Source organism: Macrobrachium rosenbergii, chromosome 6, assembly GCF_040412425.1.
Source record: "Macrobrachium rosenbergii isolate ZJJX-2024 chromosome 6, ASM4041242v1, whole genome shotgun sequence".
Lineage (NCBI taxonomy): Eukaryota > Metazoa > Arthropoda > Malacostraca > Decapoda > Palaemonidae > Macrobrachium > Macrobrachium rosenbergii.
The window spans coordinates 30,807,329-30,832,617 of NC_089746.1; the positions used below are offsets into that span (position 1 = coordinate 30,807,329).

At 39.2% G+C, this 25,289-nt stretch overlaps 1 long non-coding RNA gene, 1 other non-coding gene and 1 pseudogene across 5 annotated transcripts; all 3 read left to right on the forward strand.

The window, feature by feature from the left end:
• The first annotated feature begins 663 nt into the window (after positions 1–663).
• LOC136839418 (uncharacterized) lies at positions 664–21,083 on the forward strand. 4 transcript variants are annotated; one of them, XR_010853317.1, is made up of 6 exons: positions 664–874; positions 3,557–4,572; positions 5,899–6,014; positions 8,610–8,671; positions 9,164–9,376; positions 18,620–21,083. It is a non-coding gene; the product is annotated as an uncharacterized lncRNA (long non-coding RNA). The 4 variants fall into 4 exon arrangements; XR_010853315.1 differs by lacking the exons at positions 8,610–8,671; positions 18,620–21,083 and adding an exon at positions 16,290–16,413 and having other exon boundaries at positions 667–874; XR_010853316.1 differs by lacking the exons at positions 8,610–8,671; positions 9,164–9,376; positions 18,620–21,083 and adding an exon at positions 16,290–16,413 and having other exon boundaries at positions 669–874.
• LOC136839869 (U6 spliceosomal RNA) lies at positions 11,295–11,399 on the forward strand. The gene has a single exon (XR_010853475.1). It is a non-coding gene; the product is annotated as a U6 spliceosomal RNA (small nuclear RNA).
• LOC136839873 (5S ribosomal RNA) lies at positions 12,872–12,990 on the forward strand (annotated as a pseudogene).
• Positions 21,084–25,289: the final 4,206 nt, after the last annotated feature.

Genomic DNA, 25,289 nt, shown 5'->3' on the forward strand with positions numbered 1-25,289 from the left:
GATGTCCTCACTTTATTAAACAAGACTTTACAGTAATTTCCAACTATAACATCGTGTTTTACTTTTCATCTCACGTCAACTTTTACGAGGTGTTAGACTGCTTGCTTTACCAGACGTCTATAGCAAAAGACCTTTAACATTTCTTATTGTTAACTGAACTACAGTGTTAAAAGTATTTACGATAGCTAAAATCTAAACATTATTATATTTTTATCCTATTTTTAGTTATATATATAAAATAATTTTTTATTTATATTAAAATTTTGAACTTAAACAATAGTTACACATTTCAAAAGTCCTGAATTGAAACAGTTGCTATGTCCTTTTTATCTGTTTTTATTTATTTTAACAATTTTTGTCACATTAATGAATCATCTTTAGAATCAGAGAGAATAAGAATGCAATTTTAAACTGTGTCTAATGTATTTTCTTATAATTTCTTAAATTTTGCATAAAATCGGAGATTTAATCGTTGCTGTAAACAAATATAGTTGTCAGTTACTCTTTAATGTTTTTATTTGTAGTTACTTTAATTGTCAATAGATGTCCATAGCGGCCATGTCCAAAAATTGCCAAGAGCCTAAAATTAAATACGTAAAATATTATGAAACCATTAAAATAGCTTCGATACTTAATATATCTAAGATTCAGTTTAATTTGTAAACAGTATATTTAAGATTTATATAAATTTATATGATAAGGCTGAAATGAAACATTTTAGATATATATTCAATCCATTTTACTTACATGTTTTGCTAATAGGTGTCAGCACCTCTGCTTCTCTTTAATAGACAACAAACCCCTGCAGAGAAGCCTGTATGAAAATTGTAGCTTGCTTTTTTTCGACTTCTCCATCATCAGCAGTGTTATTTTGGTGAGTAAATTGATTATTAGACTTCAAAATATTGAGTGTAGGTCTCGTCCAAGTACAGTAGAAGCTCATAAGTACATAGATTACAACTGAAGAACACCTTGCAAAAGAAAAGTGCCTTTGAGACACCTTCCATATTTGCCATCAAATATCAAGTTGTCACAGCGAAACTCCTTGTTTCATACAAAGATTAAGAATATTTAAGTAACTATTGAAATTATGGATTAAGGTAACCAGGGTAGACTAGTGTAGTTTTTAGCTTGTAGCCTAAGATTTCTGCTATAGCCTAGGTATTCCTGTCTAAGGATAGCTTACCCTACTGCTGCTAAGAACTTGTGACACAATAGTATTGTTAATTTCTGTGGGACAGAAGACTTTAAATTCCTTATTTTTGTGGGATGTAAGGCTGGGTAGAACGAAGTAGTATCTCTGTGTTGGGTGTTACCTTGGAAATTTACTTTTCCTATATTTTTTGGTTGCTTATCCAGAAATTAGCATTATTTTTTGTCGGTTGACTGTAATTAACCCGTAATTAATCTCAGAACTGATTATATTTTTGCTATCGCGCATGCGTAGTGTTATAGGTGAACTTTTGGTAAAAAGTGGAGTTTTCTTGACTGGGGGTCCAGGGGGTGGAGCCCCCTGGGTAAGTAACACGGCCTACAAGGTTAGGGTAGGTAGGGTATGTAAGGTTAGTATGGTTCCTTTTTTAAATAGACTCTGGAACATATGGCTCCCTAATGTCTGTCGTATTTGCGGAACCTTTCCATACAGTCTGTGCAGAGCTAATACTTAGAAATACCTAAAACTGGAAATACTTTATTTCTGTGTGACTGTAGACTCGAAATTCCACTGATGTGATTGAGTCTTAAAGCAAGAGAATGAAATTTGTACAGTACTAGTTAAAAGAATGGCAAAGGGTGAGATTTACAGATTTTGCATTGTAGTTACATATAAATGTGCCATAACTAATATATATATATATATATATATATATATATATATATATATATATATATATATATATATATATATATATATATATATATATATATATATATAATGTATATATATATATATATATATATATATATGTTATGTATTATTATATTATATATATATTTATATATATATATATATATAAAGTGTGTATGAGTTTGAAGATCAAGGTTAAGGTGTAAAACTCAGTTAAAATTGCCTAGGTTGCTGGGTCCTTACCTTGTTTGGGGGCTTTGCCCTTCTCCATTACCTCCTTACCCAGGGCCCTGTAAATTAGAAGGTTCTAGCCTAACTTAAACTTAGGGTGCTGGATCCTTCCATGGCAAAGCTGCCTTTGGTTCCCCCCTCACCTAACCTGGCTTATGGCACTATGATTTAAATAAGAGGATTACAACCTAATCTAGGTACTAGGTCCTTACCTGGGCAGGGGGCTTCACCTCCTGCCCCAGCCCACCACTAACATAACTTAGGTTACCAGGTCTGTACTTATATAGTGCATGATTTCACTTTGAAATCTTGTAGTAAACCATACCTTAATCACAGTCACCACTTGCAGAAGTAACTATGATGAGTATGTTTGATATCCCTGTTTACATTTTTTTTTATCTCCCCAACCAAAAACTCCAGTTTCTTACTGAGCTCCCCCATTATTGTATGATATAAAACTAGGCCTAACCAATTAATATGCTAGAGAATGAATGTCAGAAGCATTTAAAACACACTTTAAAACAGAAAAATCAAAATTTAATAGCAACTTACTTTTAAAACAGTTTTTGCATGAAGTGCTGCAATAATTTTAATAAGAACAACTGATTAAACCTTCCTTAAGTGTGACATGTTTGACATATTTAAAACAACCTTTAGCTTAGAACGCTATGCTGTATATTGAGTTAGTGCTCATTGAATTTGGTGCAGTGAGCCAAGCCCTTATAAATGCCATTCCAGGCACCTTTGATGACATGTAATTTAACTTCGAGGTAATTCTAAACCACAGTTCCGCAGTGAGCTAGACTGGCAGTTGACGTTTTCCTATGTTATTTTATTTGCTTTACAAGAATTTAAAGTAATATTTTGTCGGCCGGCTGTAACTAAACTGTAATTGACCTTTGAAGGCTACACTACCGATGGTAGATCTAAGCCGGCATTCTGCGGCAAGCCCCCCACCCCCCTCCATAGCTAATACGGCAAAATTGTAACCAGTAAACATCCCTAGGGTACGTTAGGGTGGTATTTTTAGGGGTGTTTACTGCTTACAAATTTGCCTTATTAGCTATGGATGGGGTTGGGGGCCTCGCCGTGGAATGCCGGCTTAGCTCTACCCCGTTGGTAGTGTAGTCTTCAAAGGTCAATTACAGTTTAGTTACAGCCGGCCAACAAAATATTACTTTAAATTCTTGTAAAGCAAGTTTAATAACATAGGAAAACGTCAATTGCCATAGTCTAGCTCACCGCGGAACTACGGCTTAGAATGACCAACTTTTATATTTATGTGAGCTGTTACATACATTATATATGCAAAATTGTTTGTATGCTTTCACTTGTTTTCATACTGTACTGTATGTAGTCACAGGTAGATAGGTGAACTTTATTATTACATTAAAAACTTGGTTATATTCACAAGGGTCAAGTTTTATTTTCCCATATTCATATGTTCTGTCTTTTACAAAGAGTTTTTCTCCTTTTCAGATACATTATCATTGAAGAAACAGCCAGGCATTATCAGAATGGTATATAAAAAGCAGGCGAAAGACAGTCCCTAATTGAGTTTTTGAAATGAAGAGTGCTATGAGCTGAAAAGCAAAAGAAAAATTTGTCAAAGACGGTTGTTGCCATGAAGAAGAAAACCTCACTATTCATTATGGTAGGTGAAGATGAAAATATCAAGAAAATCACACCAAGGAAGATATGTATTAAATTCAAAGAAAAAAGAAAGTAATAATTATGCCACCAAGAGATCAAGTTGGATCTCCCCAGTAAAGGCTGCTACACTCATTACAAGTCAATGGTATACAGTAGTGGCAGAAATCCAGACATAAACTAAGACCAGTTTACAAAGGGTAATGTATCAGAAAGACTACAGGATAAATGATTAAGATTCAACTGAAACACTGTCCCCAATCTGCTTAGGATAACGCACCACAGAAAAAAAACCCACAAGCAGCATTAGGATAGAACTGATCACTGAAATAGCTATAAATGATAGTCTTATCAATGATCTGTTAGAGACTAGGCTGCAGAAACACTGAACCTGATAATAGCAATTGACAATGTCAACAGAAGAAAGATGAGTGAAACCGATAAAGGCTACCCTTGACTTTTACCTTATGTCAAGGTTAAAAGAGCAGTGATAGCCTGAGGCAGAGTAGGAATTCTTTTGAGCAACTAGGAAATGGGAAGCAAGTAGAAATGAAATGTCTTGAGTATTCAAAAGATTTTGGTGTAGGGTACATCACAATACGGGACATGGTATGAAAAAGACTTTAACAGAAGTTACCACCTATTCAGTAAGTTGCCTTTGGAATAAGGAAGGTTTAAAAATGGATACTGACAAAAATAATGGCACATTAAAGGTGGTTTTGTCATGAAAACTATAACACTAACGTAGGAACTTGCCAGATGGTGCAGATGAGGGCTGCTGGGAGCCCCTCCAAAAGTAAACCTGAGGAAGAGAGAATAGGGCATCAAAACCTATTTTATCATGGGTGAGTATGAAATCTGATTGTAGCTTTGAAGGAGGTTGTAGAGTGTACCATTTTTCATCATTGATTATTCCATGGTTAAGAACACAAAACTTGGGTCTTGAGACACGAGTGAATGTTGAGTGCCAGCATTAAAAGGATGAAGAATTTAGATGCATATACATTTACTGTACAGCTCAGATTTTCATGTTCATGTCATATCTGAAATCCTTAAGAAATGTAGGCTTCAAACACAACAAATAAAAAATGCGCTGAAGTTTCATTCGGCGCAATCGAGTTTTCTGTCTGGTGGTGGCCTCAGCCACGGCCCATGAAATTCAGCCACAGTCAGGTGGTGGCCTATGTTGTTGGTACCTATAGTGCTGCAAGAAGGACAATTATGGCTAACTTTAACTTTGAATAAAATTAAAACTTCTAAGGCTATAGGGCTGCAATTTGTTATGTTTGATGATTGGAGGGTGGATGATCAACATACCAATTTGCACCCCTCCAGCCTCAGTAGTTTTTTAGTTCTGAGGGCGGACGGACAGACAAAGCCAGTGCAACTGTATTCTTTTACAGAAAACTAATTAAAAGATTGTATGTCAACATATTCCTAATACAAAGGGAATTTGTTTTTGAGAGTGGACTGTTCCAAGAGTATAAAATAACCTTATACCAGTAGCTGAAACAAAGGGTAGCTTTGTTTGTAAGTTGTAAAGGTATTTCCTAGTTGTAACTACATTCTGTTATTTTATAAAGGAATTGCAAAGTTGTCCCTCATAAGGGACCGGAGCTCTTGTACATAACAGTGTTATTTGTGAAAGTGTAAATTTCCTGAAATGAGCTGAAAATTGATCTTGTTTTTATCATGACAAACTATGAATGTGAAGAATTTTGATATTGAATAAGTTGCAGAAAATGACCAAGTCTCTTATAGAAGGCACTACAATGGGGAAAAGTTTATGTAGGTATTCTAAAAATCTGAAAAGTTTAGAAAACCTTTACAAAGATGACTAAAGAACTTTTTTTCAGTAAATCTTATCCTTTCATAGAAGCATGGCCTTGTAACTATTTTGCTCCACTTCAAGAAGTCTTGTTAGTTGAGCCATACACTAAAAATATAAGTGATTTCAATAAAAAAGAAATGATAGTGATGCTTTAAAGGGGAGTTGAAGAGGAGACTGATGTTGTTACTTGAAAGTATCAACGTTCCATTCAACTTGGGAAGGCTTTGCTCAACAGCTTTAGATATGAAATGTAAAGTACAAAAGGATTTTTTTTGTACCTTTTAGAAGGTTATGTCTTGAGCTTGCATCATTAAGATCTAATTAAATGTTTTCCCTTTAGGCTCAAGACTCAGAAGAACAAGCCACTATGAGGAACTGAACGGTTAGAAGCCCTCTACATCATAGACTGGAGTGACCAAGCCTTTTATTCTTCACCTGGATCAATGGCTTGCAAAGGTATGACCCTAGCAAAACTAGAAATGCTCTACTGATTTGGTATGAGTGTAATTCCAGTCAAAGACTACTTGGGATTGATTGTGAGAAGTAGAATTTTATGCAGTATGCAATGTATTTGTTTTCTGTGAACACCAGTTAAAAATTGTAAACTGTTTGTGTTAAACAACAGGCTAGACTTCACAGAGTCATTACACTGTTAAAGTATTATGGTATTTGGAGCTTTATATGTAGTTTGTAGTAAAGCATAGTGGTAAACATTTTGGTCATAAGTTCATCCAAACAAATACAGTAGTATATTTTCATACTGACTGGTGTTGAGTATAAAGGTAATGGTAATTAAAAAGATTGTTGATATGATCCATTTTGCACAGGAAAGATGTTTGTAATTGAAGTATCAAAAGAAGTCTAAGGAAGCATTATAGGGAAGATTGTGGTATGCAAAACAAGGAATTTTTAGTCTTGAGGATTCTGTTAGGAATTTGTCCTGTAGTTTTCTTAGGTATTAGATACAAATAGAGGTTGTACCTTAAATAAGTAAGAGTATGTGCAGCATTCCTAATGCTATGCACTATAATCTTGATACATGGCTAAATTTTGCCTGTGGATTTTGAATGATGTTTAATAAACTACTGTAATTTCAAGGTATATAGTTTATGAACAATAAATTCTGATCTCTCTGGACAAAAATCATCCACTCCAGCACTGAATTATACAGCAGAATTGCTCATTTTAGTAAAAAAAAAAAAAAATTGAGCTTCTAAATGTTCATGAGACAGTTTACCATTTCTTATAATAACGAGTAATGAAATATTTGGGAATATATGCCAGTTTTGATATGATATAATAGGTGTATGAAATTCAAATACAATATATTTTATTAGATACTTGTTTACAATTCTTACCTAAGCCCAACTTCCAGTTGGAAAAATAGTCTTGAAAGAATGTCTAATGTGCAATCTAGATAGCCTCATGTACTGGTAATTCGTTTTTATAGACAAGGAAGAGTTTTGGACATCATTGTCAACTTGGAATTATGAATTTTTGAGAAAATAGTAGTTGAGAAGAAGCTTCTCTGTGAACTTGGGCAAGGTAAAACTGTAGGGTAAGCTATATGAAATATGTCGAGACCAAACATATGTCAATTGGACCATATATGCATGGTTAAAGTACCTGACTAAAATTAATGTTTGGGTATGAAAACTCACAGATTCAGTGAAGATCGTAGGAAGGAGATAAATTGACAAACGGTACTGAAAATGGTGAATGGGTAATAAGATATTCTGGAGAGATAACTGGTGTAATTAGATTGGTAAGGTGATACTCTGAAGGGGTGGTTAGTGCAGGTAGACTGTTAATAAGGTATTCTAAAGGGATAACTAGTATGGTTTGCAAGATTTGCATACACAGATTTACAAGAAAGTTGCCATCAGTGGTAATCAAAACTTTATTTCCCAACAAAAATTAAAACTTCGGATTTCTCTACCCATAGTTTCTCCAATGTAAGTTTTTAAGCATTGTACAGGTTTCCTGCATTGAATAATAAACACCAGTCTCACTAAGGTATTGCTGATTCCACTCAGTTTTCTTAAATCTTTACTTTCCTGCTTCTCAAAGTGGAGCTTTATTATAGAATGTGTTTCTTAGCCTGTAGTTCCTCTTCCATTTTAGTACATTTTAAGATTTTGATGCACATTTTGATCCATTTTTACTGCATTGAATCATGAAGACATCATTTATGGAAAACCTTTGATGCTTAGGGCATTTTGCTGAATTAATACTCGCAACTGCTTTATTACTGGCTTGTCTTTGATATTCAGGCTGTTTTGTTGCTGAATGAACAGTCAAGACCATATTATCACTGGATTATTTTTTTATATTCATGGCAATTTTTATTGAATTCATTGGTAGGAGGTGAACAGGCTTAGAGGCCTGATGTCAAGCTCTGGACCCTGACCAGTCTACAGAGACAGACTTCCTTTGACGATCGAGGCATTTTTTACAGTTGTACAAGTCAGGAGTACATTACATAATTAGTAGAGTACCCTAGATATTCAGAATGGTCTTACTGAATTTGTATGACTGGAATACCCGTACCTTTAATTTGTTGAGTTATGAGTCAGGACCATATAACTACTCAACTGAATTTGATGTTCAGGTTATTTCTGTGTTATTGTTAAAGTGGGGTTTAGGTTAGATTTTTGGAGAGAGAATTGAGATTGTATGCTTTTGAAATATGGTGGATTTAGTTTGACAGTTTTCTTGAAGTTTATCATGAAGTGTTGTATCTGTAGGTGACTTTTAAACATGAAGTAATAATTACTATTATAAATATTATGTTTTCACTTCAGTGTTGGTAGGGTTAAATGGAGAATCTCATCAGCATATGGTATATGTTTTGGATAAAATGAATCAAGATCAAGTGTTTAAGACTGATTTGTAATCTTTTGGTGAAAAACATAAGTGATAGAATTTGTTAGCAAAAACTGTAAGGCTTTGCAATTAATGCAGCATCCAAATCTACAAAATATTTTGTAAAAATAATGAAAATATCCTTGATCTTATGTAATCAGTACAGTACTGGACATTTCAGTTCAGATTGAGAAGTGAATTTGAGGTGAAACACCTTCCAAGTACCCTTTTGCTCCTCTGAAGTTGAGGTAAGACACTTTAGGAATTAAGAACTTTATGATGATGTGTAAAAGTTAGGTTTTGAGAAAAATAAAAAATTTAATTCTAAAATTTATTTAACAGTATGGTTGTCAAGTTCATGCATTATAACTCATTTGGTATTGCCTGTAGAACTGATTATGAGGTTAATTACCAACTTAATGTGTTTAACAGAGCTTTTAAAAGTACTGTATAAATTGTAGATCACATACTCACAGATTATATGTGTGGCATACCTACTGAATAATAATACTGTTTTTGAGATTCTCCTCCCTCAGCCCCTAGACTCGTGACTCTTGTTATTAGTTTGGTACTCATGAGAAGGAATACTTCAGTCTTAAACTTTTGTCACTAAGATTTAAGCATTTTTTCTAAAATAGCCGTGACATTTTCACAATTTCCACTCAATTTTCCCCTGATTGTCATTTCAAATGATAGTTAATCGAAATATGGACTTCAACCTCCAGGTTTTTGTCTTGCAGGTTTGACTTTTTAATCGTTGATATTCTGTCCAAGGTTGAGGAAGTCTTTTGGCATCAGCTTATATCTTATGAGGTTGACATAAACATATTTCGTCAGTGGATCTTCAAACCTCTGCCCTTAAGTCTCACAAGCTTCTTAAATGGGACCCTTTCCTCCATCCTTTAGCAATCATCCACCTACAGACACATAAGGGCGGCATCACTGCTGAACAGGTTATAAGACTTGGAGAGAAGGTTCTATACAAATTAAATGCTGTAGAAACAGCTATTGTATTCAGTAATAGTTAATGATAATATTTAATCAAAATCCAGAACTATGTTGTAATTTGCCCATTGAAACATTCAGTATACAGTACTAAAAAGCTTCTATCACTTTTGTAACATAATTTGCTTTGAAATCCCATTTTGTTCATGAGACTTACCTGCCAGATATATATATAGCTGTATTCTCCGAAGGTCCGACAGAATTTCAAATTTCGCGGCACACGCAGGCCGGTCAGGTGGTTAGTACCCATTCCGCCGCTGGGAGGCGGGTATCAGGAACCATTCCCATTTTCTATTCAGATTTTCTCTGTCGCCGGACTGTCAACACCTGTTGTCAGTTCCTCCGCCATTTGGATTTCGAAATTTGTTGTCACTTAAGTATTTTGGTTGTTTTTTGGTATTCGACTGGATCTGTGACTTGGCATACGCTCTTTGTGGACCGTTTTTGATTTTGCTTTTGACTTTTCTTATAATTAAGATGTCTTACCTCTAGCTATCGAGTCTGTAGCTTGGTGAATGTAAGGTGAGGCTATCGAAGACTTTGATAGTTCCTCACTCTTTATGTATGATATGTAAGGGTGTTCAATGCTCTATATAATCGGTAATGAATGTGTGGGATTGTCTGAGGGTGAGTGGAAGAAATATGAAGCCTATATGCTTAAATTGGAGCGTGATAGGCTGAGGAATCTTCCTCCTAGAGTGCATCCTTAGATGGACAGTCAGGGTTTTCTCCTACTAGTAACCCTGTAAATTTTAGTACTAACCCTGTAGTTTGTTGCTGCAGAAGGTAATTCCCTGGCTCTCGTGGAGTCAATGCGTGCTCTTGAAACTGAAGTGATTGCAATTCAAACGCATAGTGTTAGTGCTAGTGCCCTACTGTTGTGGAGGGGGCGTCAGATCGGCCCTATAATGCCTCTAGGCCTGGACCTCTGTCGAACTCCCAGGACCAGGGGGGGCATGTCGAAAGCCGCATGAGGGTTACGGGGCTTCCCACCGATCTGGCGTCCCTTCGGCAGGTCCTGATGACGCTACCCAGGCTGCCAGGGATCGTGCTCAGGCACGCATCCTGAAGGATTGCTTCTCGTCCTCCGACACGCCCTCCCCGCCTCGGGGTTGGAGCTCGGTTGGACTCTCGCCCTCTTAAGAGAAGCTTAGAGGAGAGGACGCTTCACGTCCTCTTCCTCTAGACGTTTGTACTCTTCCCGAAAGTTGCGTGGATATTCCTCTGCAGAAGAGAATAAAGTGTTTTTCGAATGATCACGCTACTCGACCCCCCTGTCGCGCTAAGGCAAGGGCTAGAGCTTCTTCCCCTGTGGAAGGAAGTATACGTCTCTCGCCCCCTTTCCTTCTCTCAGGTTCAGCCCTTCTCCCGAGAGAGTGGCCTCTCCAACGCGTAAGATTTTGTTGGGTTTGCAACAACAGCTGGATGCTCTCATGAACCTTTCAAGATTCGTTTCTGCCTGTTAAGAGGTACAGACTTTCACCTTCGTCTCCCGCTTCGGGAACGATACAGAGCGTCTGTCGTCTAGAGAGAGTGTTTAGTGGCTTCCTATTCGTCTTCCCTGAGTTGAGGTGTTGGCCTTTTCTCTTGCTCTTCGTGCGCTTCTCACGCTTCACGCGCGCCTCACCTTGACGCTCGGCGCGCGCCTATCCATGACGCTCGGCGCGCGCCTATCCATGACGCTTCGCGCGCGCCACGCTGTGACTCTCTTCTAGTACTTGCCACGGAGCCTCTCGCCCGTCACTCCATGACGCCCGCGACTCGCTTCGCCAGATAGCTTCAAGTCTTGTGTTGACACCGCTCCAGTTGTTTATCATGTCGCACAACTACCCGCTTCAACATCTGATGTCCTTCTTAATTTAGCCAGTACTTGCTTCGGCAGTACATATACTAAGTTGGAACGATACAGAGAAGATTAGCATGGCTCTTGCGCAAGGATGACACGCTAATCGTGAAGCGTTCCACATTTTTTTATGTTTACTAAACGACTTCTTCGTTCGCGGGAGTTCCCGCTTACGTATCGGCGAATCGGAACTACTTTCACCACTCACTCAAGACCCGCCAGCTGCGGAAGAACATCCTCTTTCGTCACAGCCTTTGTATGAAGAGAAACTTCTTTCGTCTTCTTCTTCCTCTGATTATCAGACTCTGGCTTTTTTCTTAAGGATCTGTTTCCTGAGACTTTTCAACCTTCGGCTCCTCTCTCTCCACCTTCGCAGTTGTCTTTGTCTTAAGGGGAGCGTTTGACGAAAAAATCGGAAATCAAATTTTCTGGGATATTTTTTTATGGCATCATACATATCCTGACTATCTTCTCAGAAAGTTTTATTTAAGAGTTCGCCACAGTTAGGAGTTATAAACAAAACAGTAACCTATCATAGTCAAATTACATTTTTCATATAATGTAATGATATTGTCAGTATATCGGTGGTAATTTCCTTTTAGCTATGGAATAATATCTAATGCGATCTATGGCAACCCTGTCCAGACATAGTACGCATCAGCGAAAGACAGGAATGCCGCAGGGCAGTCAGTGGCAGTCAGTCAGTAGCAGCTCAGAGCTTGACTAAGTATGACGTCGCGCTGGCCAACCTCAGCCGTGTTTTGACACTCGCTTCATTTTTAGTTATATTACTTTGCAGGTCTATTTTTTGGCTTTTCATTATGTCATAAAACATCAAACTGTGTAACTGCAAGCAAATAAATACACAGAGAAGCAAAAATATCGTTTTTCTCAAAACTAAAGTTATCGACATTCAAACTGCATCTCCTTCATAACGCTTGCACCGATCTCATGATACAAAAAGTAAACGAAAGCTAAATGTTTGCCTAACAAAGGGGCTTCCATGGGAAGCAACACGAGACCCGCATCACGAGAGAGAGTTTTTTCCCGAAGGAATGTCACTTCCAAGAGAGGTAGCAAGTGACTCCTTTCATCTCCAGACTCCCTTTGCAACCAGGCTTCATTTTGCACAAGCCTGGAAAGAGTGAGGGCGGACGTTTGGTCCCTCCTACTGTTAGAGAGAGGTTACTTGATTCCCTTCCTGTCTCCTCCTCTTTGTTTTTTGTTTCCCAACTGCCTTCCTGTCAAACAGAAATTGTTTGACCTGCTCGAACAGATGTTCGAGCGGAGAGCAGTGGAACAGGTCTTGACTCGGTGTTCCCGGGATTTTACTACAGATTGTTTCTAGTCCCAAAACTTTCAGTAGGCTGGAGACCCGTCTTGGACGTCAACAGGTCGAACAATTTGGTCCGGAAGGAAAAGTTCAAGATGGAGACCTCGCAGTCAATACTAGGAGCCCTTCATCCCGGGGATTGGATGGTATCTTTGGATCTCCAAGATACTTATCTTCACGCCCCAATTCATCCACGTTCGGTGAAGTATCTCAGGTTGTCTTGGGGGACTAGACGTACCAGTTCAGGGCTCTCTGCTTTGGACTCTGCACAACGGCCATACCACATTGAAAACACCGCTTCTCGTCCGATCAGCGAAGTTAAGCAACGTTGGGTCTGGTCAGTCCTTGGATGGTTGACCGCCTGGGAACACCAGATGCTGTTGGCGTCACATTTTGCTCCGAGGGTGTTTACACGTCTCATGAAAAACGTTGCGATGCAGTTGCATCTGTCGCACGTCAGGATCTCACTCTACTTGGACGACTGGTTGATTCGAGCGTCGTCGGCGAAGGTATCTGGAGGACCTTCAGTTGACTCTGCAACTCGTGAAGTCCCTGGGACTTCTGGTCTGTGGAGAAGTCGCAGCTGATCCCCTCACTGTCCATTGTGTCTGGGAATTCAGATCTATTCAGCGGCTTTTATAGCGTCTCCGTCGCAAGAACGGCAACTTCTATGTACGGAAAAGTCTCGGCCTTCTTGGAAAAGGAAACATGCTAGGTGAAGGAAGGAATGAGTCTGCTGGGGCCATTTCCTCGCTGGAGAAGTTTGTTTTCTGGGAGTCTGCATCTCAGGCCTCTTCAGTTCTTTTGTTGGAGAACTGGCAAAGCAAGGAAGACTTGAAGAGGAATTGAGAATTCTTCCTTATATAAAGAGGATCTGGGGTGGTGGCTCGATCCAACGAAATTGCAGAAGGGATCTCCCTCAAGCTTCTGAACCCCAACCTAGTGTTGTTTTTCCGACGGGTCGTCAACAGGTTGGGGGCAACACTAGAGGGAGAGGAAGTGTTAGGAACCCGGAGAGAGGAACAGGTGTCCTGGCACATCGACTTCAAAGATTTGGCGGCTATCTTTTAGCTCGCCAATTCTTCGAGGTCCAAGTTTGCAATCGTGTAGTTCTAGCAAACTCGGACAATACTACTTGTTCCCTGTTCAGCCTTGCAAGAGAGATTATTCTTTGAGCCTATGCTCGCAACATTTCGATTCTCACAAGTTTTGTTGCAGGGGTCGAAAATGTTCGAGCAGACCTGCTCTGTTGGCGCCATCAACTCCTGCCGAAGGAATGGACCCTTCATCAGGAGGTTTGCCAAGATGTTTGGAAATTTTGGGGTCGCCATCTTGTGGATATTTTCACGACCTCAAGAACAGCGAGGCTCCCTCTATAAAGCTCATCTGTACTCGACCCTGGGGCAGTTGCGATAGTTGCTCTTCCCTGGGATTGGACGGGAATAGATGTTTACGCCTTTTTCCCCGTTCTAAATTCTGGGAGAAGTCATACGCAAGTTCGCGGCCTCACAAGGGACGAGGATGACTCTCATCCCCACGTTTTGGCCTTCGAACCACTGGTTCTCGGAGTTTCTCTTCTGGTTGGTAGACGTTCCGAGGACCCTTCCTATGAGAGCAGACCTGCTCATACAAACCCACTTCACGTGATATCTTTGAATCTCCCCGCTCTGAACCTGACTGCTTTCAGACTATCGAAACTTGGTCAGAGCGAAGGGTTTTTTTTTTTTTCTGGCCAGGTGGCACGGGCCATCGCTAGAGCCAGAAGTTCTTCATCTAAAGGATATATCTAGCGAAGTGAGCAACCTTCAAAGGTTGGTGTAGAAAGAAGGGCTTTTCCTCTTCCTCTATCACTGTGAGCCAGGTTGCGGATTTTCTCCTTTACTTAAGAGAAAAACTCGATATAGCAGTTCCGACTATCAAGTGTTATCGGAGCATGCTTTCGATTGTATTCAGACACAGAGGATTAGCTTTGTCTGACAATAAGGACCTCCACGATTTTACGAGCTCTTTCAAGACGTCCAAGGTTCCTCAGCTAATTCCCCCTGCTTGGAACTTGGACGTAATGCTCAAGTTTTTGATGTTTAGTCCTTTTGAGCCTCTCCACTCTGCATCTCTAAAGGATGTTACTCGAAACGGCATTCCTCGCGGCGAAGAGAGTGAGCGAAGTTCGAGGCCGTCATGTGGGCTTCAAGGAACACAATGCTGTCTATTCTTTAAGCCCTAAGTTCTTGGCTAAGAATGATAGGTCTTCTAACCCTTGGCCTAGACACTTTGAAATTAAAGGTTTAGCAGACCTTATTGGACAGGAACCTGAGGGAGTTCTATGTCCAGTTAGAGCTCTCAAGTACTACCTTAAAAGAACACAGGACACTCGTGGTCCCTTGGATGTTTTATGGTGTTCTGTGAGGCAACCAGTTAAACCTATGTCGAAGAATGCACTGGCATTCTTCATTAGGGACGTCATCAAGGACGCACACTCTAGTTGTGACGACTCCAACTTCAAGTTGTTGAGAGTTAACGCTCACGAGGTGAAGGCACTTGCTACCTCCATGGCGTTCAAGAAAAATATGGTACTCAGTGACATTTTTAGTGCCACATTTTGGCGAAGTCAATTCGGTGTTTGCCTCACACTCTTGGCAAGATGTTTAGGTAGCATACGAAAATTGCTTTTCGCTGGGACCATACATTGCTGCTTCAGCAACCTTGGGGACAGGGGGTAACTCTGATCCTATCCCCTTTTTAATTGTGTTTTTGTGGTTGTTGGGTCGACTACTGGAGGCAGTCTTCCCAATCCTTTGCAAACTAACGCTTTAGGTGTTGGTTAGGTGGTTAGTAATGCTCTTTTGTCCTCTTTGTATGGTCTATGATCTAGTCACATTGTGGTCACGCCCCCGTTGACAGATCATCTAGAAGTCGCCAGCTATATAGGTCACTACCTCGCTGGGGTCTCTAGTAAAGCAGAAGCAGACTAGAGTGGCAGTAACCACTCAGTCAGCTACGCTATCAGATAAGGAACCAAAATAATTTTACCAATACTTGGTTTTTTCCCTAATTCTTGGCTGTCTCTACCCCCCTCCAAAGGTGGTATTCAGCTATATATATATCTGGCAGGTAAGTCTCATGAACAAAATGATATTTTAATGATAAAATAAAGTTTGTTCATACTTACCTGGCAGATATATATATTCATATTGCCCTCCCTCCTCCCCTCAGGAGACAGTGGCGTTAGAAAATCTGAATAGAAAATGGGAATGGTTCCTGATACCCGCCTCCCAGCGGCGGGAATGGGTACTAACCACCTGACCGGCCACTGCGTGTGCCGCGAAATTTGAAATTCTGTCGGACCTTCGGAGAATACAGCTATATATATATCTGCCAGGTAAGTATGAACAAACTTTATTTTATCATTAAAATATCATTTTTTAGCAGTGGTTCCTTAGTGCTCAACTTAATTAATTTCAGAATGTTGTTCAATTGCTGATTTGTTCAAATTAAAGAATCTTTCCTATAAGGAAATATGGAAATTGGATTAATCCATTCCTGACCTCAAAAAATTAAAAAACAAAAGCATTTTAACTCCAATTTAGCTCGTAAGTTTACAAGCTTAGCATGCAGAAATCATTAAAAACCCTGAATACAATCAGTATATGAAATAACTGCAAATTTATTCTCATTTTACCTGTAGTTAAGAGATTTGATGGTGTATGAGGAAGGTGGTGAGGAAAGCGAAAAGGAGGAGGGACGTCATTGTTTTGGGGGAGTCCCCATCTATAAAAATGGCAGGAAACTGTTTGTGTGTTTCTTTTTCTTTTCTGTATCTTTGTGCTTTCTTCCTGAAACTCAGTGGGTTTGTCTCAATAAAAATCTGTCCATGATGTTTGTATTTGCCTGCATTTTAGAATATTTTTAGGGTTAAACGTAGCAATGTCATTCAGCAGGTTCTTAACACTGTTTGCTACAGCTTTGTCTGGGTAATATTTTTCAGGAAAACTTTCCCCCATTTTTCACACATTTCTTTTATTAGAATACTAGGGACATCCTCATTCCCTCATCCTCATCTGAAAACAATCCCTCAATTGCAATCTGTTGCTGCTCCCTCTGAAGGTCTTACAGTTCTTCTGTGGTAAGCTCTGCTTTGTGGTCCTCCACTACTCCTGTACATCATCATCACAGCCCTGCAGAGGACATTGTGCCTAGGCACAGTATCCTCTGCAACATGTTCAGCCTCAAAGCCTTCACAGTCTCTTTCTGCTACATCTGACCACAACATCTCGGCAGAGTTAATGTTCTTATAAGAGACTTTACCCTAAGCTCTGCCTCTGAGGTCTATACAATGAAGTATGTTGAAGTGGCTCTTCCAGAATTCATTTAGGGTCAGCTGTATCCCAAAAGTCACCTCAAAGCACCTCTGGAATAATGCTTTGGTGTAGAATCCATCAGCTGGGTGAGAGGAGTCATGTTAGTGGGCAAGAACTTCACTTTAATTCAACTCCTCCAGTGGCTCGCCCTCCAAGCTTGGAGGATAAGTGGGAGTATTACCCAGTCTGAGAAGAGCTTTTGTAGGTATTTGTTTCTTCTCAAGTTACTTCTTGTCAGTAGAGTCAATTACTTTATAAATTCACTTAATAGAAAATTACTTGGTTACCCAAGTATTACTATTAGCCCCCACATCACTTTACATTTAATTTACTTTCCATTACACTGTCTTTCTTAAAATCCCTCAGGTTTTACAAGAGATAGTCAAGCAAAGGCTTCAGTTTTAAATCCACCCACTTGCATTCCCACACAAGAAAATATTGAGTCTGTCCTTTATTGGCTTGTGTCCTGGTTACCTAAACTTTAAGCTTTACTATAAGCCTTCGGCATCACATTTAGTTAACTTTTCATTGCATTGTTTTTTTTTTTTCCAAACCCTTGGGTTCTTTGAGCAATAGGCCAGTGAAGCCTTTAATCATAAATCCCCACATGCTTTCCAACACAGTTAAAGAGTGGATCTGTTCTTCACTGGTGTGTGTCCTGGCAATGGCTTCTCCTCATGAGTGATATAGGTCCTGTTTGGCATTTTTTTTTTCTAAAACAAGTCAGTCTCATCTCAAACACTTGTGGAGGAACAAAGCCCTTAAATGCTATATTTCTCAGCATTATGCCACTTCTCTTAAATTTCTCAAACTGCCCATGACTCGCATGGAACACTTCACTGCCAGTGTTAGCTAACTTATTTTCTTGTATCCACATTAACAGCAGTTTCTCAACCCCTTCAATTGTCTGTGATTTTCATTTAACTGCTGTTACTCCCTTAGCAACATTAGTTCTGTAGATGGCCTCTATATGTTGTAATATTATATATTTGTAGAATTTGGCACAGGAAACTTCCTAGCGAGATCAGTGATGTGGACACCACTTTTAAATCTTTTGCTATGAGTTTTTTTCATCTTTCTTTTCTGTCTACTTTTCTTTTAGTTGCTCTTACCTCTAACCTTATTAGGCCCCAGGATGACTTATTTTGACTAAGAAGAAAACTTTCACCGGGGAAAAAACGAAGAAGCATGAGAAAATTAAGTGGAATTGTGAACTGAGTGACAGCAACTAGTACATTTGCAACTTCTCCTTGGTCAGCTGGGATGCGATCACGTGACGTGTCTCAGCTCATATCCATTCTAGCAGGTTATGTTAATTTGGTCAAGCACCAAGCAATTGATTGATAAATTAGCAATGTTTTATTCAGTAAAGAGTTCAAACACCAAATTGTATGATTTGGGAGCCATCTGAACATACTAGGGTACCACTGCTTGAATATTTACTGTAGCAGTACTTACACATCTGAATTACATACCTTTATAAATGACTACAAACATTCATCACTAGTCTGAAAAAACCCTGTTAGATCTGTGCCCCTCTTAGTAAAAGGGGCTTAGGTATAGGATGCTTGGGGTCTGATTATAACTTTTATCTTAATACTTCACCATAAGATTGTTATTTGACATGATATAATTAATGTCTTCCTTCTCTCCTCAGGAAAGTGCCTCTACCTACTATCTGCAAGCATAAATGGGACAAGCTAATTTGACACCAATCCCACTTTGGAATTTAACAAATTATCTGGTATGATTGAAGTGTTAACTCATATATTTATCAAATTTGTATTATGTATTGGAATATAGAGCTTATTTAGTTACAAACTGTTAGGTTAGAGATGAAGTAGCAAAATTGGCCCAAAGTTTCAAATTTTTAAAAGTAATACATTGTTGTAGAAATATTATAATCATACCTCCTTTGGCAGATACAACTAGAATTTTGAGTTTATATTATGGTGCAAGTGTGAGTTCATCAGGGTCATGACAGTGCCTATGGACACTTAAAGCTAGGTTGAGTTCAGCTTTGCTGTTTCTTGTTATTTCGAAGTAGGATCTGTAGAGTATTTATCATATGAGGTAATTCACTTCGGTTCAGGAATTGATCGTTTAACTTGCTACTGATTTGATAACAGCATCAGCTAGCTAATATGATTCACATTACATACGTTCACTTTAATTTTTGCCAGCTTAGTGTAAGCTATCCAGCAGCTCAGTATTATTGAGGATACATACATTTTTTGTCTTATCATTTTAGTTTCAGTTTATTTCCTAGTCTCGGTGTATTTCTAGAATTATAATTTTTACTCAAAATTCAAGTGAGTTTAATATTACCAGTCAGTGGATTTGTACATATCATGAAATGTAGCTTTTGAATTTCACTAATTTCTTGGCAGTTTAATATCAACAGATAGTTTGTTAAAGTTGATGGCATGTAAGTTAGTCTAAGTAAGTATTAATATCACTTAAATTAGCTACAAAGTAACATGTTACGATACTGTACATATTTTATACTCAAAACTCATTAATATTACTTACTGTACATATTTTATACTCAAAACTCATTAATATTACTATCAGGTAGGTCAGAATGTTCCAGAATATATAGTCTTTTACATAAATGTCTTATCAGTCTAGTATCATTTAATAGCTAACCACGACTGTATTTTGACTTTAGTCTAGTATACTTTATATTTAATTTAGTTAATATGCCTTGTCAGTTAATGAATCATTTTTCAGTATATACGTCCAGTGAGAAGTCATTTTCCTTAAGCTTATTTATGGTCAAAGTACTGGTAGCTCATTAGTAAGAAAGACCATGTTTGATTTTTGGAATTTCCTCATGATAGTTAGTACAGTTAGAAGTAATGTGGTGGAATGAAACCTGCTAGGGATTAGCCTTCATAGATTAATGATTCTTGATATTTTTACTCATTAAGCAGTAAATCTTCTAGTTAGTTAAACTAATTTCATCTAGTAGACCTGGAGATAAGCTTCTTGTACACTTCACATAGCCTTAATCCATAGTTTGATTGGTACTGGATTGTATTAGAATCGGATGCCTAATAGCTTCTACACTTAGCATTGTGGTCTTACTATATAAGCTTCATTGGTGATTTTACTTTAAGACCCAGGTTATGTACAGGCTTTGCTTAATACAGTAGAGATTAAACAGCCTGAATTATTTACAAGTTTACATTCCAGGAATGGGAATATTAAAGAATTTAGTTTACAGATTTTTATCACAAATTCGATAACAGATGGAGAAATTAGCTTAATTTGTCAAGTGATTAAATAATACTCTTTCAAATATGTGTGAAGTTTGCCATGAGAATACTGCATCCTGATAAACATTAAACTTAAATTGATTAAAAGTAATGTAAATACAATAAGTATCACTGAATATTTTGTCAAGAACATTATCATCATGGTATCTCTGCATATTTCAAGACACTGCTGGCATTTGAAGGTTCCAAATTGAAACTGTAGATTGAGAAAAATTTTTATTGTTGACTTAGTATTATACAGTATATAAACGAGTTAATAAGTAAACTCAAATTCAGTGTTAGTGTAAGGAACGTTTTTCATACTGACAGTGGTATTTTATGTAAATTAAATATTCTTCAGTCAGATTGGATGTATGACTGAAAATTAGGTTAATTAACTGCTGTTATTAAACAAGTTCAGTATCTTTTGCCTTGTAAGCTCCCACAGGGGGGGATTGATTTTCCATGAAAGATTTAATTACAGTAAGGTTATGTTAAAGGTGAACAGCAGAATGGAAGAGATAAAGGTAAAGTGAATATATTTGATGGCAGGGATTTTTGTTATTGGTATACTTACCCAAAGACGACTTAGTATGAAGCCAGATAAGTACCCATGTAAAGTATAGATCATTTCAGGTCACAAGTGTCATTTTTATTTGCTATTTAAATTAAGATTTTCAAGGAAGATTTCTGTCGTGGCTTAAGAACAATGAATTTCAGTGAATGGTAATACAGTACTATGCATATTTTGTGTAAATGTAAATGGTTTGAGGAATCCCTTTTCATTAACTCAGATTTACAGTATAGGTTTTCCTGATACTTGAGCCTACAAAATAAAAATCTCTATATGTCAAATATAAATCATACTTTTTTTGAGTTAACATATTATTCCCATTGTGTTTTAGTGATGTGATCAATTGTAATTATATAAGGGATCTTGAAAATTTTAGTAATTGAAAAGTACTGTACAGTATTGTAGTACCAAACTGTACATTCATTTTTATATAAGTAACTTGCCAAGAAATTACACAGCTAAGAGTTTCTACTCGCACAAAATCAAAAATTGCGCAGGTAACACTTCAAAGTTTAGTGCAGGTGACTGCCCTGCCCACCAACGGGAATACCAGGAACGACTTAGCAGACAACTCATTCTGTTTCTGCCAGCGCTTGAATAAACACCAAGTGTTGATGGCAGCTTTGTTCTTAAATTTGCCAGTCAGAGACCGGATTTTGGTGATGTATTATCGCTGATTTTGGGTATTCTTCTAGCCAACAGCTTTCAGGATCAGTACTTTATTGTTTTATCAAGATCTGATTCAAGCTCATATTTCGCTACAGTAGCAAATCTGCATTCAAATTGAGTAACTACCAGTAGCATAATTTATCCATTAAACATAAGCATTGCGTTTGCTACCACCTTTACCGATGAGCATAATAAATGTAAATATTGCGCTCGCTACTGAACCAGTAGTTTTGGTAGTGAAAAGCGCTTATTGGGAATGGAACCCCCGCCATTAACCGGGGACTGCCTGTACCAGTGTTAGTTCCCAATTAGGAGGTTTAAGCTCTCTCAAGGAATAGGACTGTTTAAAACTCTTTGAGAAGCATAGAAATCTCCCATGAAGAAGATAGGTTAACGTCTTTCAGACGTAGAACCAAACCTAGGGCAGCTCTGTATTCCTTGATTGCTGATACTGAAAGAAGTTTCTCCATATAGAGGAAAATGAGGAAGTCTACTACTTGTTGAATAGTAGTTCCGACTGGAGAGAGACCCCCCGATGATGACACCAATCACAGCAGCTGGCCCACTTTCCCTGGTACAAGGCTGTAGAAGACCTCCTGAGGTAGCTTGACATTTCTGTTGCTGCTCTGAGAGAAAAGCCTGCTCGCTGGAGATACTGGATAGTCTCCAACTGTGAAGAGATAGGGACCTTACTGAGTGGTTAAGTCTCTCAATGTGTAGTTGACACAGAAGATTGTGCCAAGAAGGAATCTCTCTCTGTGCTTCTGTCAGTAAGGCTAGAAGATCAGGGTACCGTTCTGCATGAGGCCACATGGGAGCTACAAGGGTCATCGTGTGGTTCTGGGAAATCATCACTGTTGATGACCTGACGGATGAGGCAAAAGGGGGAAAGGCATAGACGTTCAGACTGTCCCAAGATGTTGAAGGGCATCCTCTGACATGGCCCTGGGATCTGAAACAACCGAACAAAACACCTCTAGTTTTCTGTTGTCTCTCGTAGCAAATAGGTCTAATGATGGCCTTCCCTACAGATAAAAAAGCATTTCTGCCACTTCTTGATGTAGTGACCACTCTGTACCCAGAACTTGACCCTGGTGACTCAAGCTTGTCCGCCACCACATTCTTTTTGCCTGGGATGTATCTGGCAAAGAGAACTACTGTGAGAGGCCGCCCACTGGTGCAGATGTACTGTCAAGTCGCGAAAATGACGAGGCACTAGCCTGTTTGCTGACATAAGCTACCACTGTAGTGTTGTTGGACATTAGAACCACGGCATGCCCTGTTACTCTTTCTTGAAATTCTTGAAGTGCTAGGAAGGCTGCTTTCAACTCCAGGATGTTGATATGGAACTGTTTGTCTTGGTGATCCCATACTCGTGATGTTAGAAGATCAGTGTGCTCCCCAATCTCTAGAGGTGGAGAGTGAAGGGGTACTCTTATAGTCAGGTTCCTGTTGCCCAGCCACCAAGCTAAGTCTTTCCTCACTTCTACTGATAACGGAACTTGGAACAAGGGAGGATCCATTGCAGGGGGCCAAAACTCCTTTAGTTTCCAATGGACAGATCGAATGTGTATTCGACTGTGAGGAACAAGTTTCTCTAAGGATGACAGGAAACCTAGAATGACCTGTCACTGATGAGCAGGTTGCATCTGTTTGGAGAGGAACAGGTGGGCGAAGTTCCTAAACTTCTTTAGCTGTTGTTTCGAAGGGAATACTCATGCTACTGTCGTGTCTGTCATCGTACCCAGGTAAAGAAATCTTTGAAATGGAGTGAGGTTTGACTTTTCCAAATTAATCATGATGCCTAAGTCGTGACAAAATTGAAGAAGGCAGAATCTGCTAGCACCACCCAGTCGTCGAGGTATCTCGAGATCTGTATTCCTTGAGAATGTGCCCATGTCAAAATTAAGGTGAAGACTCTGGGGAAGACTTGTGGGCCAGTAGACTCAAGCTAAAAACTTTGAACTGGTAAACTATCTCTCCCAGACTGAAGCGAAGATACTTCCGGGAAGATTGATTATTGGAAATATGCATCCTTCAGATCTAGTGTGAGCATGAAATCGTTCTCCCCGATGGCTTGAAGAACAGTACAAGGAGTTTCCAGTCTGAACCATGTCTTTCTGATGAGGTTGAGGGTCAATAGGTCTATTACCAGTCTCCAATTGCCTGTAGCTTGGGAAACAGAAAGACACGGCTGTAAAATCCTGGAGATGCTTCCTTCACAATCTCCACGGCTCCTTTTTCCATCATCATCTCCACTTCACCTTGAAGGGCTAGATGTTTTGCCCAACCTAGAGAGTAGGTTGATTGGAGAAGTGGACCCTTGGGAGAGTGGGGGAGGAAACTCGAAGGGGAGTAGATATCTCGCCCGAAGACATCTACTACCCAGTACTCTGCCCTGAACTGCTGCCAAGTTGCCCAATGGCTTGCCAGGCAACCTGCAACTGATGGCAGCAAGAGGGGAGGGGTGCCCCTCCTATCATCTACCTCCCCAGCTCCTGCCTCTGCCTCCTCTCCCAGGGCTGAAAGGGTCACTGCCAAGGAGTTTTCTTGAACAAAGGAGGAGATGGTTGATGAGCCTTATGTTGAACTGTCGTAACTTGAGTCTTCTTTGGTGAGATGTAGGAAGATGTTTGAGGTCTTGCTTTGGATGTACTACCATGAGAAGGGACGGATGATTTTGTGACAGCTTTTTGCACCAGTGTCGTTATTATCAGCTCTTCGTCTATCGACTTCAGAATCTAACTGGTCTTTTGGAAACAGATGTAGAAGGTAAAATATCCCCATTCCTTAAGGCTAACACTGAATCCACACTGACGAACTTTGAGAACTTGAAGACCCAGAATATCTTCTTTTAGGTAGCCAGTTGGCCCACATATTAGCCGTTAGATGGGACAAGCATAAGATGGTTTTCCCACCAGACTGTAATAACCTCGAAGTCTGCACTGTCTGCAGATTTGGCCATAGCAGTGGAGGATATCTTTGCCACTGAAGTTGATCAAAGGTCTAACCAAGAAATAGCCTGAAAAGCTGATGAAGCCGTACCTCCATTGTTACCAATTCCTGAAATATAAAAGAAGTACCCTCTACCTTAACTTGGTCCAACGATATTCCTATGCCTAACTAAATTAGGTCTGGGTCGACTTTGTTGTAAAACATCCATTGTAGTAGCTGTAAAACATCCATTGTAGTAGCTGTAAAACATCCATTGTAGTAGCCGGGGAAAAAGGTGGAGGTAGTAACTTGAGGGATCTACTGGAACATAAGGAGTTATCCCATTCACTTGCTTAAGAATTCCTCTGGCAAGTTTAGAGCATGGCAACCCCAGGGACATTTTTGATTCTTTCTTAGGGCCTAGGAATGATTTGATACCCAAAGATAAATCCGAATTTGTTGCCACAGCCTCTTCAGTCAAGCCATTACAACCACGTATTAATTCCAGCACTTCAGCGTAGGAAGACAAGAACTCTTAATGGTCTGCATCCTCTACCTCCTGTCCTCGAGAGTCACGATCTGGTCTGTCGGTAAAGTCAGGCACAGAGACGTCCTGATTTGAAACTGGAGCATAGGCTCTTTCAGGGCCTAAAACTCTTTTGGGAGCCTGTACGTCTCTAGAAGTAGATGGAACTTTGTTTTGGTCCTGGTCATGCCCTCGGAAATGGGAACAAGAATCATGATGAAATGGCAAATGTCGTGACAGGTTATGAGGCCGCAAAGGACTCCTGTGGTGCAAAGATCATTCACAGCCGCGTGAAGGGAGTGTGTATCTTGATCACGGATGTGAATGAAAGCGCTGCTCATAAGGAGATAAAGAATGTGGTTTT